Raw genomic sequence first — 15,131 nt, forward strand, 5'->3', positions numbered from 1 at the left:
CAGAGATGCATGCTCTCTATTTTCTCTGATATGGTGAAAAAATTTCTGGAAGTCTTCATGGATGACTTCTCAGTATATGGAGACTCATTCAGCTCCTGTCTTGATCACCTGACACTGGTTTTGAAAAGATGCCAAGAGACCAACCTGGTTTTAAACTGGGAAAAATGTCACTTTATGGTGACTGAAGGGATTGTCCTTGGGCATAAAATTTCAAACAAGGGAATAGAGGTGGATCAAGCTAAAATAGAGGTAATTAAAAAATTACCACCACCTGCCAATGTTAAGGCAATCAGAAGCTTTCTGGGGCATGCAGGATTCTATAGGAGGTTTATAAAGGATTTTTCAAAAATTGCAAAACTTATAAGCAACCTGCTAGCTGCTGACACGCCATTTGTGTTTGACACAGAGTGTCTGCAGGCATTTGAAACTCTGAAAGCTAAGCTGGTCACAGCACTAGTTATCTCTGCACCAGACTGGACATTACTGTTCGAATTAATGTGTGATGCCAGTGATCACGCCATTGGTGCAGTACTGGGGCAGAGGCATGACAAGCTTCTGCATGTCATTTATTATGCTAGCCGTGTTTTGAATGATGCCCAGAAAAATTACACAACCACAGAAAAAGAATTGCTTGCAGTGGTTTATGCCATTGACAAGTTTAGATCATACTTAGTAGGATCAAAAGTGATTGTGTACACAGATCATGCTGCTCTTAAATATCTACTCACAAAGCAGGATTCAAAACCCAGACTCATAAGATTGGTGTTACTTCTGCAAGAGTTTGATATAGAAATAAGAGGCAGAAAAGGGACAGAAAACCAAGTGGCTGACCATCTGTCCCGGATAGAACCAGTGGAAGGGGCGTCCTCCCCCTCTATTGAGATCTCTAAAGCCTTTCCGGATGAGCATTTGTTCGCCATTCAGGAATTACCAGGGTTTGCAGACATTGCAAACTACAAAGCTGCAAGGTTCATTCCCAAGGAGTACAGCAGGCAACAAAAGAAAAAATTAATTACTGATGCAAAGTACTACTTGTGGGATGAACCCTATCTCTTTAAGAGATGTGCAGGCGGAATAATCCGTAGGTGTGTGCCTAGAGAAGAAGCGCAGAGGATCCTATGGCATTGCCATGGATCACAATATGGAGGCCATTTCGGAGGTGAGCGAACAGCCACCAAGGTCCTCCAATGTGGTTTCTACTAGCCTACACTCTATAGAAATTCCCGAGAGTTTGTACGTAACTGTGACAGTTGCCAGAGAGCTGGTAATTTTTCTCATAGTTATGCCATGCCTCAACAAGGAATCTTGGAGATTGAGTTGTTTGATGTATGGGGAATTGATTTCATGGGGCCTTTCCCACCATCATACTCAAACACTTATATTCTGGTGGCAGTTGACTATGTATCAAAATGGATAGAGGCCATTGCCACACCCACCAATGATACTAAAACAGTACTAAAGTTCCTCCAGAAACACATATTCAGCAGATTTGGTGTCCCTAGGGTACTAATCAGTGATGGGGGCACTCACTTCTGCAACAAACAGCTTTACTCTGCCATGGTCCGGTATGTGATTCGCCATAAGGTGGCAACTCCATATCATCCACAGACAAATGGGCAAGCTGAAGTCTCTAACAGAGAACTAAAAAGAATCCTGGAACGGACAGTAAGTACCCGTAGAAAGGATTGGGCACGAAGCTTGGATGATGCTCTGTGGGCTTACAGAACAGCATTCAAGACTCCCATAGGGACCTCTCCTTACCAACTTGTGTATGGTAAGGCTTGTCACCTGCCTGTGGAACTGGAACATAAGGCCTACTGGGCAACCAGATTCCTTAACTTTGATGCCAAATTAGCTGGAGAGAAAAGATTGCTCCAACTGAATGAGCTAGAGAAATTCAGATTCACTGCTTTCGAAAATGCCAAGCTTTACAAAGAGAAATAAAAAAGGTGGCATGACAGAAAGCTGTCATCTAGAATCTTTGAACCAGGACAAAAGGTTCTGTTGTTTAACTCTAGGCTCAGGCTATTTCCCGGGAAACTGAAGTCCCGGTGGAGAGGACCATATGTGATTACAAGTGTATCACCATATGGTTATGTGGAGCTTCAAGATATTGATTCTGATAAGAAGTTCATTGTTAATGGACAGAGAATTAAGCACTATCTTGAAGGCAATGTTGAGCAAGAGTGCTCAAGGCTGAGGCTAGATTAAAAAACTCAGCAAGGTCCAGCTAAAGACAATAAAGAAGCGCTTGCTGGGAGGCAACCCAGCCATGGGGCATCACTTCCTCTAAGCATTTTGCCCTATTCTTGATTTTATTTGTTTATATAAAGTTCATTGATACTAAGGTAAATAGTCAATTGTATAAGTTTACAGGGTTACAGAAGGATTCTGCACACAAAACAGAGAAAAAGAGCTCACTGGTAAGAAAACGCCAGTAAGGATAGCCATCTGGGCGTTAAACGCCAGAAAGAAGCATCTTCTGGGCGTTGAACGCCAGAAAGAAGCTCCTTCTGGGTGTTTAACGCCAGATTTACAGCGTCCTGGGCGTTCAGAAAAACGCCCAGTGACAAAGGAGTTCCTGGCGTTCAACGCCAGAAAGAAACAACAGCTGGGCGTTGAACGCCCAGGAGAAGCAGCAGTTGGGCGTTGAACGCCCAAAACATGCAGCGTTTGGGCGTTCAAACGCTAGGATGGTAGGGAGGAGGTAAATTCGTTTTTTCTTCATATTTTTCATTTTAATCTTAATTTTCATGTTTCAATTCATGATTTCTTGCATAAACATGTTACAAACCCTGATTTCTAAAATCCCTAATTTCTAAAAACCCCACTTTAAAAATATCAAATGTATCTTAATCCATAAGCACAAATCCTTTTTTTTATCCAATTCAACTCTTTCAAAATTTTCAAAACAAATCTATCTCTTTTCATTCAAAAATCTTTTCAACTAATCAATATCTTTTTCAAATCTCCATATTATCTTTTTCAAAAAATCCAAATTTATCTTTTTCAAATATCTTTCATATCTTTTCAATTTTAAATTATATCTTTTTTTATCATACTTATCTCTTTTTAAATCATATCTTCTATCTTATCTTTTTCCCTATTTTCGAAAACCCACCCCCCTCCCTTTTAAAAACACATTCGGCCTCCTTCCTCTCATCCACCATTCAACACTAGCTCTCCTTCTATCCCTCTCCTTTCTTTTCTTTTGCTTGAGGACAAGCAATCCTCTAAGTTTGGTGTGTTTATCCGTGATAACTAAATCATACCCACTAAGATCATGGCTCCTAAAGGAAAACAACCCACTCCAAGAGGCAAGAAAGAGAGTGTTCCAAAACCACTTTGGAATCAAGGGAGGTTCTTAACCAAAGAACATTCAGACCATTACTACAAAATAATGGGTCTAAGATCTGTGATCCCGGAAGTCAAGTTTGATATGAAAGAAGATGAATATCCGGAGATCCAAGAGCAGATTCGAAACAGGAACTGGGAAGTCCTAGCTAATCCTGAAATGAAAGTGGGAAAGAATATGGTTCAAGAATTCTACACTAATATGTGGCAAACAGACAGACAGAGAATATCTGGAGCTGCCCTCTATGACTACAGGACTGTGGTCAGAGGAAAGATTGTTCACATCCATCCTGACAAAATCAGGGAGATCTTTAAGCTACCTCAGCTGAAAGATGACCCAGACTCCTTCAATAGGAGAATGATGAGAACAAACAAGGGCCTGGATAAGATTCTAGAGGATATATGCATCCCTGGAGCCAGGTGGACCACCAGCACGAAGGGTGCCCCAAGTCAACTCAAGAGAGAAGATCTCAAACCAGTCGCCAGAGGATGGCTGGACTTCATTGGGCGTTCTATATTACCCACCAGCAACTGTTCTGAAGTCAATATTAGAAGAGCAGTGATGATCCATTGCATTATGTTGGGAAAAGAAGTAGAAGTTCATCAACTGATCCCATCTAAATTCTACATACTTGCCAACAAGAACTCCAAGGATGCCAGGTTGGCTTATCCAAGCCTAATCTCTATGCTCTACAAAGATGCTGGAGTAAAGATGGGAATAACAGAGTATATCTCAGTGGAGCAACCAATCACTAAAATCACAATGGAAAAACAACAAATGCAGGATGACCCCATCGAGAGGACGGCGCAAGAATTCCTACCAGAACTCCTTCAATTTGAATACTGGGAGCATCTTGAGGCATCCGTCACTAAGTTGCAAGAAACCATGGACCAATTGAAGGAAGAACAGCAAAATCAAAACAGCATGCTTTGTAAACTGCTCAGAGAACAAGAGGTGCAAGAGCGTGAATTAAGAGAACTAAAGCGTCAGAAACTATCTCTTGAAGGGCCAAGCACCCCACAGACTAAAGAGGCATCCACTTCCCAAAGTCAAGGTTGTTGAGTTCTGATCTTAACCTTAACCCTGTGATAACTTTTTTTTTCTATTATTTGAGTTTCACCTTAGGAGTCATATAATGGCAATTAGTATTTATATTTTGATTTTATCCCCAATTAAGCTATAATTTATTTTTCTCATCATCATTAAACATGAATAAAATAGAAGATTTTCTTTAGAACAAGGAGGCAATAATTTTCGAGTTTTTAATAAAACAAATTCTAATTGTTTACATGTGGTGGTAATGCTTTCTGCCTTCTGAATGAATGCTTGAACAGTGCATATGTCTTTGGAATTTGATGTTCTTGAATGTTAAATATGTTGGCTCTTGAAAGAATGATAAACATGAGACATGTTATTGGTAATCTGAAAAATCATAAAAATGATTCTTGAAGCAAAAAAAAGCAGTGAATACAAAGCTTGCAAAAGAAAAAAAAAGCAAGCAGAAAAAGCCAATAACCCTTAAAACCAAAAGGCAAGGGTAATAAAAAGGATCCAAGGCTTTGAGCATCAGTGGATAGGAGGGACTGAGGGAATCAAATCCTGGTCTAAGCGGCTAAACCAAGCTGTCCCTAACCATGTGCTTGTGGCGTGAAGGTGTCAAGTGAAAACTTGAGACTGAGCGGTTAAAGTCAAGGTCCAAAGCAAAGAGAAGAGTGTGCTTAAGAACCCTGGACACCTATAATTGGGGGCTTTAGCAAAGCTGAGTCACAATCTGAAAAGGTTCACCCAATTATGTGTCTGTGGCATTTATGTATCCGGTGGAAATACTGGAAAACAAAGTGCTTAGGGCCACGGCCAAGACTCATAAAAGTAGCTGTGTTCAAGAATCAACATACTGAACTAAGAGAATCAATAACACTATCTGAATTTTAAGTTCCTATAGATGCCAATCAGTTTGAGCTTCAATGGATAAAGTGAGATGCCAAAACTGTTCGGAAGCAAAAAGCTACTAGCCCCGCTCATTTAATTAGAATCTGAGCTTCACTCAAAAACTCTGAGATATTATTGTTTCTTGACTCATTTGTATTCTATTTTATTTATCTAGTAGCTTGAGGACAAGCAACAGTTTAAGTTTGGTGTTGTGATGAGCGGATATTTTATACGCTTTTTGGGGTTAATTTCATATAATTTTTAGTATGCTTTAGTTAGTTTTTAGTTTATTTTCATTAGTTTCTAGGAAAAATTCATATTTCTGGACTTTACTATGAGTTTGTGTGTTTTTCTGTAATTTCAGGTATTTTCTGGCTGAAATTGAGGGAGCTGAGCAAAAATCTGATTCAGGATGAAAAAGGACTGCTGATGCTGTTGGATCCTGACCTCTCTGCACTCGAAATGAAATTTATGGAGCTACAAGAGTCCAGTTGACGCGCTTCTAATTGCGTTGGAAAGTAGACATCCAGGGCTTTCCAGCAATATATAATAGTTCATACTTTGCTCAAGGATAGACGACGTAAACTGGCGTTCAACGCCAGTTCCATGTTGCAGTCTGGCGTCCAGCGCCAGAAACACGTTACAAGTTGGAGTTCAACGCTAGAAACAGGTTACAGCCTGGCGTTGAACGCCCAAAACAGCCCAGGCACGTGAGAAGCTTTAGCCTCAGCCCCAGCACACACCAAGTAGGCCCCAGAAGTGGAATTCTGCACTATCTATCATAGTTTACTCATCTTTTGTAAACCTAGCTTACTAGTTTAGTATTTAAACAACTTTTAGAGACTTATTTTGTATCTCATGACATTTTAGATCTAAATTTTGTACTCTTTGACAGCATGAGTCTCTAAACTCCATTGTTGGGGGTGAGGAGCTCTGCTGTGTCTCGATGAATTAATGCAAGTATTTCTGTTTTCCATTCAAACATGCGTGTTCCTATCTAAGGTATCCATTCGCACTTCAACATGAATGTGATGAACGTGACAATCATCATCATTCCCCCACGAACGCGTGCCTGACAACCACTTCCGTTCACCGTAGAATGAATGAATATATCTTGGATCTCTTAATCAGAATCTTCGTGGTATAAGCTAGATTGATGGCAGCATTCAAGAGAATCCGGAAAGTCTAAACCTTGTCTGTGGTATTCCGAGTAGGATTCAAGGATTGAATGACTGTGACGAGCTTCAAACTCGCGAGTGCTGGGCGTAGTGACAGACGCAAAAGGATAGTAAATCCTATTCCGGTACGATTGAGAACCTGCAGATGATTAGCCGTGCGGTGACAGCGCACCTGGACCCTTTTTACTGGAAGGATGGATGGTAGCCATTGACAACGGTGATCCACCAACACACAGCTTGCCATAGGAGGACGTGCGTGCGTGAATCAGGAAACAGAGGAAAGCAGAATTTCAGAAGACAAAGCATCTCCAAAACTCCAACATATTCTCCATTACTGCATACAAGTATAATTTGTGTTCTGCCCTTCTTACTTTTTACAATTCAAATTAAGAATTATTATTGATATTATATCCTGACTAAGAGTTACGAGATAACTATAGCTTGCTTCAAGCCAACAATCTCCGTGGGATCGACCCTTACTCATGTAAGGTATTACTTGGACGACCCAGTGCACTTGCTGGTTAGTTGTGCGAAGTTGTAAGAGAGTAATGTGAACATTAACATTACAATTTCGTGCACCAGTTGGAAAGCTAACATCTGGGGCTTCAAAATGATATAAAATTTGCCATATGTTACTCCGCGCTGAGGGGCGCGCACGCGCACTTTGTGCGCGCGTGCCGATGCTGCCGTGGCCCATTAAAGTGAATTCGCCCCCAGCGAATTCTGAAGCACTTTAAGCCTAACCCAACTCATTTCTGATGCTATTTCAGCCAAGGATTGGAGGAGAGTCAACACACTTAGTCATAGTCTAGTTTCATTATGCTTTAGCTTAGTTTCTAGAGAGAGAAGCTCTCTCTTCTCTCTAGAATTAGGATTAGGATTAGGTTTAGTTCTTAGATCTAAGTTTTAATTCATGTTTTCTTCTACTCCTTCTTCTTAATTCCTTGTTATTACATTTATAATTCTTCCATTGTTGTTATTACTTTCTTCTACTTTGTTTGTAGATCTACTTTTGCTCATCCTAATTTCTTTTAGTGTAATTTGATGTAATTCATTTAGATCTTGTTTCCTTTGATTGTTGTTATTGATTTCTTACATTCAATTGTTGTTAGCTTTTACTCTTGTCACAAATTTACTATGCCTTGCTTTTTATGCCTTCCAAGTATAGTTGGATCTCTTTTTAATTCTTGCATTTTGTGATGTTTACTTTTCTTGCACTCTAGGTGTTTGTTAAAATGCTTCCTCTAGTTTTTGAGTAGTGTTCTTTACTCTTGGCCTAGGCTAAGGGAATTGAGTGACCTTGAGTCATTGGGTCTCATTGAATTGGTGATTTGAGAACCCTTGGTGATCAATTTGATGCTCATTGACGCCAACCCACTACTAATCTAATTAGTAGGTAGGTTGGGACTTATGGGTTGATGTGATCAAGCCTATTTGACGTACTTCAAGCCTAGGAGTAGATATTACGTACTTAAGGCTTTGGAAGTAGACTTAATGGGTTGGCCTCTCATAATTATCAATATTTGGTATGTAGACAAGGATGGTGATCTCAATTACCTATGTCTAGCCAAGAGTTCTTACTATTTCTTTTATTAGTTCTTGTTGTTTTACTTTCTTGTCATTTAATTTTTCTTGCCATTTATTTTCTTGCAAAAATATAAAATCAACCCCCCCTTTTGCATTTTCATAGCCAATAATTAAACACTTCATTGCAACTCTTCGTGAGACGACCCGGAATCCAAATACTCCGGTTAATTTTCACTTGGGGTTTGTTATTTGTGACAAAACCAAATTTTTGATGTGGGAATTGTTTGTTGGTTTGGAACTATGCTTACAACGAAGTTATTCCTTCTATAAGAAGAAATTCTAGACCATCAAGCAAAACTCATTATCAGTTAACGTGGCAATTAACGTGGACTATGATGGCTTCGAGGATGTTATTGGCGATTACTTTTCTCATTAACGTTGCAAGCTAGCTCCCTTTCCACGTTAGAGGCCACGTTAGTTAGACTAACGTGGCCGCTAACGTGGTTCTTCCTTGCTTCCTTTGTCCTGAAATCAAGCAATAAAGTGCATCAAAGTTCTAGTCCAAGTTATGAGACATGCATCATCCAATTTGTCATTCAATTCATGCATAATTCTCACGAATTCATATAAAAATCACAATGTTAGCTTGAATCAAGATGTAAGTGAAATTCTACCCAAAACTTGCTTATTTCCTAAGAAAGTGCATGAAACTACCCTAAAACCATAAAGAAAAGGTCAGTGAAACTGGCCAAAATGCCCTGGCATCACAACACCAAACTTAAAGCTTGCTTGTCCCTAAGCAAGTACTGGAACAAGAGAATGATGAATAAATTGACAAGATGAATGAATCATTATTGTGGAAGTCATATTCTTGGTTTTATGGGGTTTCATGCATAGCAATTTAGGTTCATTCCTTTACTGGCTTTCAGACCTTTATCATGCCTTGGAATACTCACTTGATTGCACCCTTTGAGACTTTATTTATTGATCCCTTTGTCTTTCTAAGGTTCATTTCTTCCTTAGGCTAAGTGTTCTGTGAGGGGGCGACTCTTTAAGATAAGTTTTCAGCCAACACTCCCAAACCAGTTGGTTCAAGGTGCTAGGTGTTGAAACACCCCTAAGGACTTACTCCCTCAAGTCTCTCTCCCCCAAACATGCACACCACAGGCACATGGTTTGTTATTTTCTTCCCTTGAGGTCTTGGTGTCCAGCACCTCTTTGGGTTACTAAATGTTCTGTAGCAAGGTTGCTCTTTATAGTGGATTTTCAGTTGATAATCCCGGGTTAGTTAACCCAAGTTACCAAGTGATGAAGCACTCCTAAGAACTTATTCATCCAAGCAGATCCTTGGTACAAGAGCACCACAGTCACATCCCTCAAGATTCAAGCCCTTGGTGCCTAGCCTTATTCTTTATTAACTTTTCTTTCTTTTTCAACTCTTATTGTTCTTTTCCTTTTTCTTATTAGGATCTTATTATTTAGCTAGTCTCATGGGGTGTGTTTCAAGCATATGATTTAGGGCAGATAGTTGCCTTCCCACCTTGTTGGTGAACCAACTTAGCTAAGTGATTACTACACCACAAATCTAAGAACTTACTCCACAAATTGAACTCCACTCTGGTCTTTCATAACATCTCTTTTTATTTAGCTTAGAAAGGACAAGCATACAATAAGCAAGATGGAATTGAAAACAGGCAATTTGACTAGCAATCATAGACCTAAGCAAGGAGAATACTAAAAAAAGAATTGAAAATTCTAAACTTCCATGGAAGCATGTTCTATTTCATACATGATTTTCCTTATTTAAAACTTGAAAAAGATGGGACATTGAGGGAACTCCACCACTTTTTAATCATGGGGTTGCCCATGCTCTCCCTCTTGCTTGTCCTCTTTGCATCCACTTGTGCTTCCTTGTATCCGTGCTAGTCTGGCTCTTTTCCAGTCTTCAAGTGCCTTCCTTACTGATTCATGACTCTTCTCCACCCTTTCTCTTTCTTCTCGTGCTAACTCATCCTTCACTTCGTCATATTTTGTGATTCCCGGATGTACTATAGATAGCTGTCCGACTAAGTATCCGAGCCTGGCTAGTATGTTTACATGATTTCCACTTTCACTCATGTAAACCCCTTCAGAGAATGCCCTGTGCTCGTCAAAGAGTTCTGCTTGTTCTATTTGTTTTTTATGCATCTCATGTATGTGTGCACCTTGATGTGCTTGTATGTTGATTAGCTTCTGGATAGATTCTTGTTGTTCATTTTGCCTTTGTTCTATCCTGTGGAAGGATTCACCCCATTATTTTCCTTGTTCCAATTGCTGCTCCATCATTTGCTTTTGCCACTCCCCTTGTTGATTCATCCATCTCGAGAGCGATTCTTCTTGACGGCCCATCATCAGTAATTGAAGCTCCTTCTGTGCCTCTTGATTCTCCCAATATTGCCTAGATAAGCCATCAATGGCTTCTTGTAATTGGTGCATGTTCAAGGTGGCTGCGGCTTGCTCCTCTGGGTTTTGCCCTTCTACAGTTTGCTGGGCTACCCTCTTTCTTATCCTTCGTTGAGGTAGGGGAGATGTAACAGCATGCATACGCCGGACAGTAATTGTGATACCAACTTTTATCCATTCGGAGTTTTCATCTTCGAACACTACCCCGGCCTTGTCACACAGGCAGAAAATGGTGCTGGGATAGCCTAACCTTCCTCCAGAATCATTTTTCTCAGCCATCTTCTTAATGCCTTGGGCTATGAGCTAGTGCACTTTGATCTCTCCTCGTTTAAGTATGCATTGCACCATTGTTGCTCTCTTAAGATTCACCTTTGAATTGTTTCCGGCAGGAAGGATGGATCTCCTTACAATTTCAAACCATCCCTTTGCCTCATGGGTGAGATCACCTCTTTTAATAAATTTGGGTTTTCCATTGGGATCTCTCATCCAGTCTGCCCCTTGTATGCAGATATCTTTCACAATCTGGTCATAATTAGGATTACCATCTATTCGAGATTGATAACTCTCTTCCTCAAATGGTATAGCTCGTAGCTTCAGCACTCTCATGATGCTCATGGGACTAAAATCCACCGTCACTCCTCTCACAAAGCTTATATAAGACTCCTCTTTCCTATCATACCTCACCGCATTTGCGTAGAACTCTCTCACGAGTGTTGCATTTATTCTTGCGGTGACCGGATCAGTGAGGAGCTCCCATCTTCTCTTTTCTACCTTCTCTGTGATTTCGGGGCACTCAGTTTTCTTGACTTGAAAGCCTAGCTCATATATGATCTCCTTATCAGCCATCAATCCAAATTAGAGTGCATGATAAAAAGTTCTAAACTTCTTTTCATCGAAAGGGCGTTGCTCCATAGGATCCTTCCCCTTTCTTCTTTTAGAGCTTGATGATGCCATGAGTGACTTTTGAAAAGTGAAGGTGTTGAGGTTAGTGATGAGTGGTAGAATTCGGTTGGGTTTGGATAGGGTGCAGTGAAGGAATTTGAGTTCCGGAGGTATGGAGTATAAGGAATGGGAATTGGAATGTGGAAGGGTTATGAGCTAAGAACCACTTATATAGAGAAGTGGTGAGTGAATAGAAGGTGTGGATTGATGGGGTGGTTGTGTGATGGACGGATGGGGTTTAGCATGGGATGAGCACAAGGATCATCAACTTTATGATGGTGTTGGTTCAGTTTCCAAGCTTGTTCTTTTTCCAATGTTGCATGGCAACAATTCCCAATGCAATCCCCTTGGAGACATGTGTACAGTCCTCTCCTTTTGTGGTAGCCGAACCCTTTAACTGTCCCATCAATTCTCCTACAAAATAAAAGAAATGTGATTAAAAGAAAACTTATGGAAAGTGGCGGCAAAATTAAAAGAATAACTACTTTTTAAAGTTTTTGTTTCTAACTACTAAGTGCTGTTCATGAGTGCACACCAACTGACTAACTCAACATCCATGTATGCAACATTGGCAACACCAAACTTAGTTTGGTGCCATGTGGTGTAAAAGATTTGTTCAAGGCCCCTAAGAGTGACATGATATGGGTTACATTTATGTTCTCTTAGTGTGCCTTGAACACCAAACTTATTCCTCACTATATGTTGCACAAAAGGATTCATTCAAGTGCATGACAAGTTGATTTGAAATCCCTGAACCTTACTTTATTAACTACTTTTAAAAGCATGTAAAACATGGGTTGCCTCCCATGAAGCGCTTCTTTAGCGTCACTAGCTTGACGTTCTGCCTTTGTCATGGTGGTTGGTAATGCTTCAGATCTTCCCCTCTTGCAGTAAACCTATGTCCATTGGCTTCATCAATGATCTCCACATGTTCTAGGGAGAGAACTTTGTTGATGGTGAAAACCTTAGGTAACTGAGATGGGATGGTGGGGAGATGAGGTGGGATATCTAGGAAGTAAGCTGAGATCACTTTATCCCCTGGAGAGAAATCTTCTGTAGGGATCTTTTTATTCTTCCATCTCCTTGGTACTTTCTTCTTTGTTTCTTTTGCTGTTATCCTGCTCTTTGTGGTCTCTTTCCCTAGGGAGATTTTGTTGCTGGTCTCATATGATTCTGGTGGTTTTGGCTCCACTTGAGTTTCCTTTAGCTGTGACAGCTGCTGATTCTCTTATTCATCACCCAAAGGAATTCCAGGGTGTACAGCTTGTGCTTCAATGCTTTTTTCTCCCACCATCACTCTGTCATGCTCTGCCCTTAGTTCCTTGCCTTCCTGATTTGCTTCTTGTGAGGGTTTGAAGACGTTGAAGGTGAGTTGTTTGTCATGTATCCTCAGTATTAGCTCTCCTCGCTCCACATCTATGAGCGCTCTAGCTGTAGCTAAGAATGGTCTTCCCAATATGATTGGGTGAAGGTGACTTTCTTCCATTTTCAGTATGACAAAGTCTGTGGGAAGGAAGTAATTCCCAACCTTCACCAGCACGTTTTCAACCACTCCAATTGCTTGTTTTTGAGTTTTGTCCGCCAGCCTGATGACTACGTCTGTGGGCATAAGCTCATTGATTCGCAGCCTCTTCATAAGGGATAAAGGCATTAAGTTGATGCTTGCTCCCAGATCACAGAGTCCTTTGTCAAACATTGTTTCTTCTATGGCACAGGGGATGTGAAAACTTCCTGGGTCCTTCCTTTTTGTAGGCAGCTCTGGTTGAATGAGAGCACTGCACTCCTTGTTCATCACTATGGTTTGTCCTCCCTTGAGTGAGTTTTTCCTGGTCAGCAGCTCCTTCATATACTTGATGTATGAGGGCATTTGTTGGAGAGCCTTGATGAATGGTATGTTTATATGGAGGGATGCAAATATGTCAAGAAACCTTGAGTATATTCTCTTCTCTACACCACCATTTAGTAATTGGGGAAAGGGTGCATAGAGCCTCAGCAACTCTTTCTGTGTAATTGTGGTTTCCTGAGGATTCTCTTCCTGCTTTCCTGCTGATGTATCTTCAGCTTGTTCTGATGGGTTGTTCAGCTCTTTCAAAGTCTCCTTATCACTTATAGTAACCATCTTGCAATCTTCCCATCTGACTTTCTTTGCTTCACCTCTCGGATTTTTCTCTGTGTCACTTGGGAAGCTATCAGTAGGTTTGGGAATCTTCTCAGATAGGTATCCCACTTGAAATTCTAGCCTCTTGATGGTGTCTCCCTGATTCTTGATATTGGCTCACACCTCCTCTTTGAACACTTTGTTATCTTGAATTTCCTTGCTTATGCCTTCAAGTAGGGTTTCAATCCTAGAGAGTCTATCTTCAGATGATGGTGAGTTGAGATTGGAGGGGTGAGAAGGGCCATTTTGACTTTGGTATGGATGTTGAGAAGTGTTGTTAGGTGGGTGCTGATATAATCTCTGTGTGGAATGTTGGTGAGTTGTATTATTGCTGGGGTTGTGGCGTCTCTGATCTTGGCCTTGGTCTTGTTGATTTTCCCACCCAAAGTTTGGGTGGTTCCTCCAACCAGGATTATATGTTTTGGAGTATGGGTCATGGTGCTGCCTGGGTGAATTTCCAATGTAGTTGGCCTATTCCTGATCACCCTCTGCCTCTTCATTCACTCCTTCTTGAGTTGCTGCTGAAGTAGTGATTGCTGCTACTTGATTCCTCTCTATATTCTTGGTGAGGTCAGCTAATTGCTTGGTAATCATCTTGTTTTGAGCTAGCAATGCATCCACATTGTTTAGCTCCATCACTCCTCTAGTATTGCCTCTTTCAGAAGCATAGAAGTAGTCATTCTCTGCTACAGTCTCAATGACATCTATGGCTTCTTCAATGGTCTTCTTCTTGTTCAGAGATCCCCCGGATGAGTGGTCTACTGCCTTTTTTGATTCATACGAAAGGCCTTCATAGAAAATGTGCAACTGCACCCATTCATTGAACATATCTGGCAGGCATCTTCTTGTCAAGTCTTTAAACCTCTCCCATGCTTCATATAGAGTCTCACCGTCCTGCTGCCTGAATATTTGTACCTCAGCTCTCAACCTGTTAATCCGTTGAGGAGGATAGAATCTTGCCAAGAACTTGTTCACCACATCTTCCCAGGTTGCTAAACTCTCCTTTGGAAAGGATTTCAGCCATTTAGATGCTTTGTCCTTGAGCGAGAAGGGAAACAGAAGTAGTCTATAGGTGTCAGGATGAACACCATTAGACTTCATAGTATCGCATATCCTCAGGAATGTGGTTAGATGTTGATTGAGGTCTTCTTGGACACTTCCTCCGAATGAACAATTGTTCTGAACAAGGGTGATGAGCTGTGGCTTTAGTTCAAAGTTGTTGGCATGTATGGTTGGCCTTTGGATGCTACTCCCACAGTTTCCTGGGTTTGGGTTGATGTAGGAACCCAGAACTCGTCTCTCTTGCCCAGCCTGATGTGCTGGACCTTCTCGGCCATGGTTGTGAGCCTCTTCTTCATGATGGTTCTCCATATTCTCATCCATATCTGGTTCAAAGTACTCTTCCTCTTCCTCAGCACCAACTACTCTCTTTCTTCTTGCTTCCCTCCTTAATCTAAGGAAGGTCCTCTCAGGTTCAGAATCAAAGGAAGTTGAAGTCCCGCTTCTTCTACCTGTTATACAACCAACAAGGCACAAGCAAGAGAGATAGATGCAGACAGTAATTTCTACAGAAATACTGTTAGTGTGAGTGATGCAATAT

Source organism: Arachis ipaensis, chromosome B9 (genome assembly GCF_059453495.1).
Source record: "Arachis ipaensis isolate K30076 ecotype BB chromosome B9, ASM5945349v1, whole genome shotgun sequence".
NCBI lineage: Eukaryota > Viridiplantae > Streptophyta > Magnoliopsida > Fabales > Fabaceae > Arachis > Arachis ipaensis.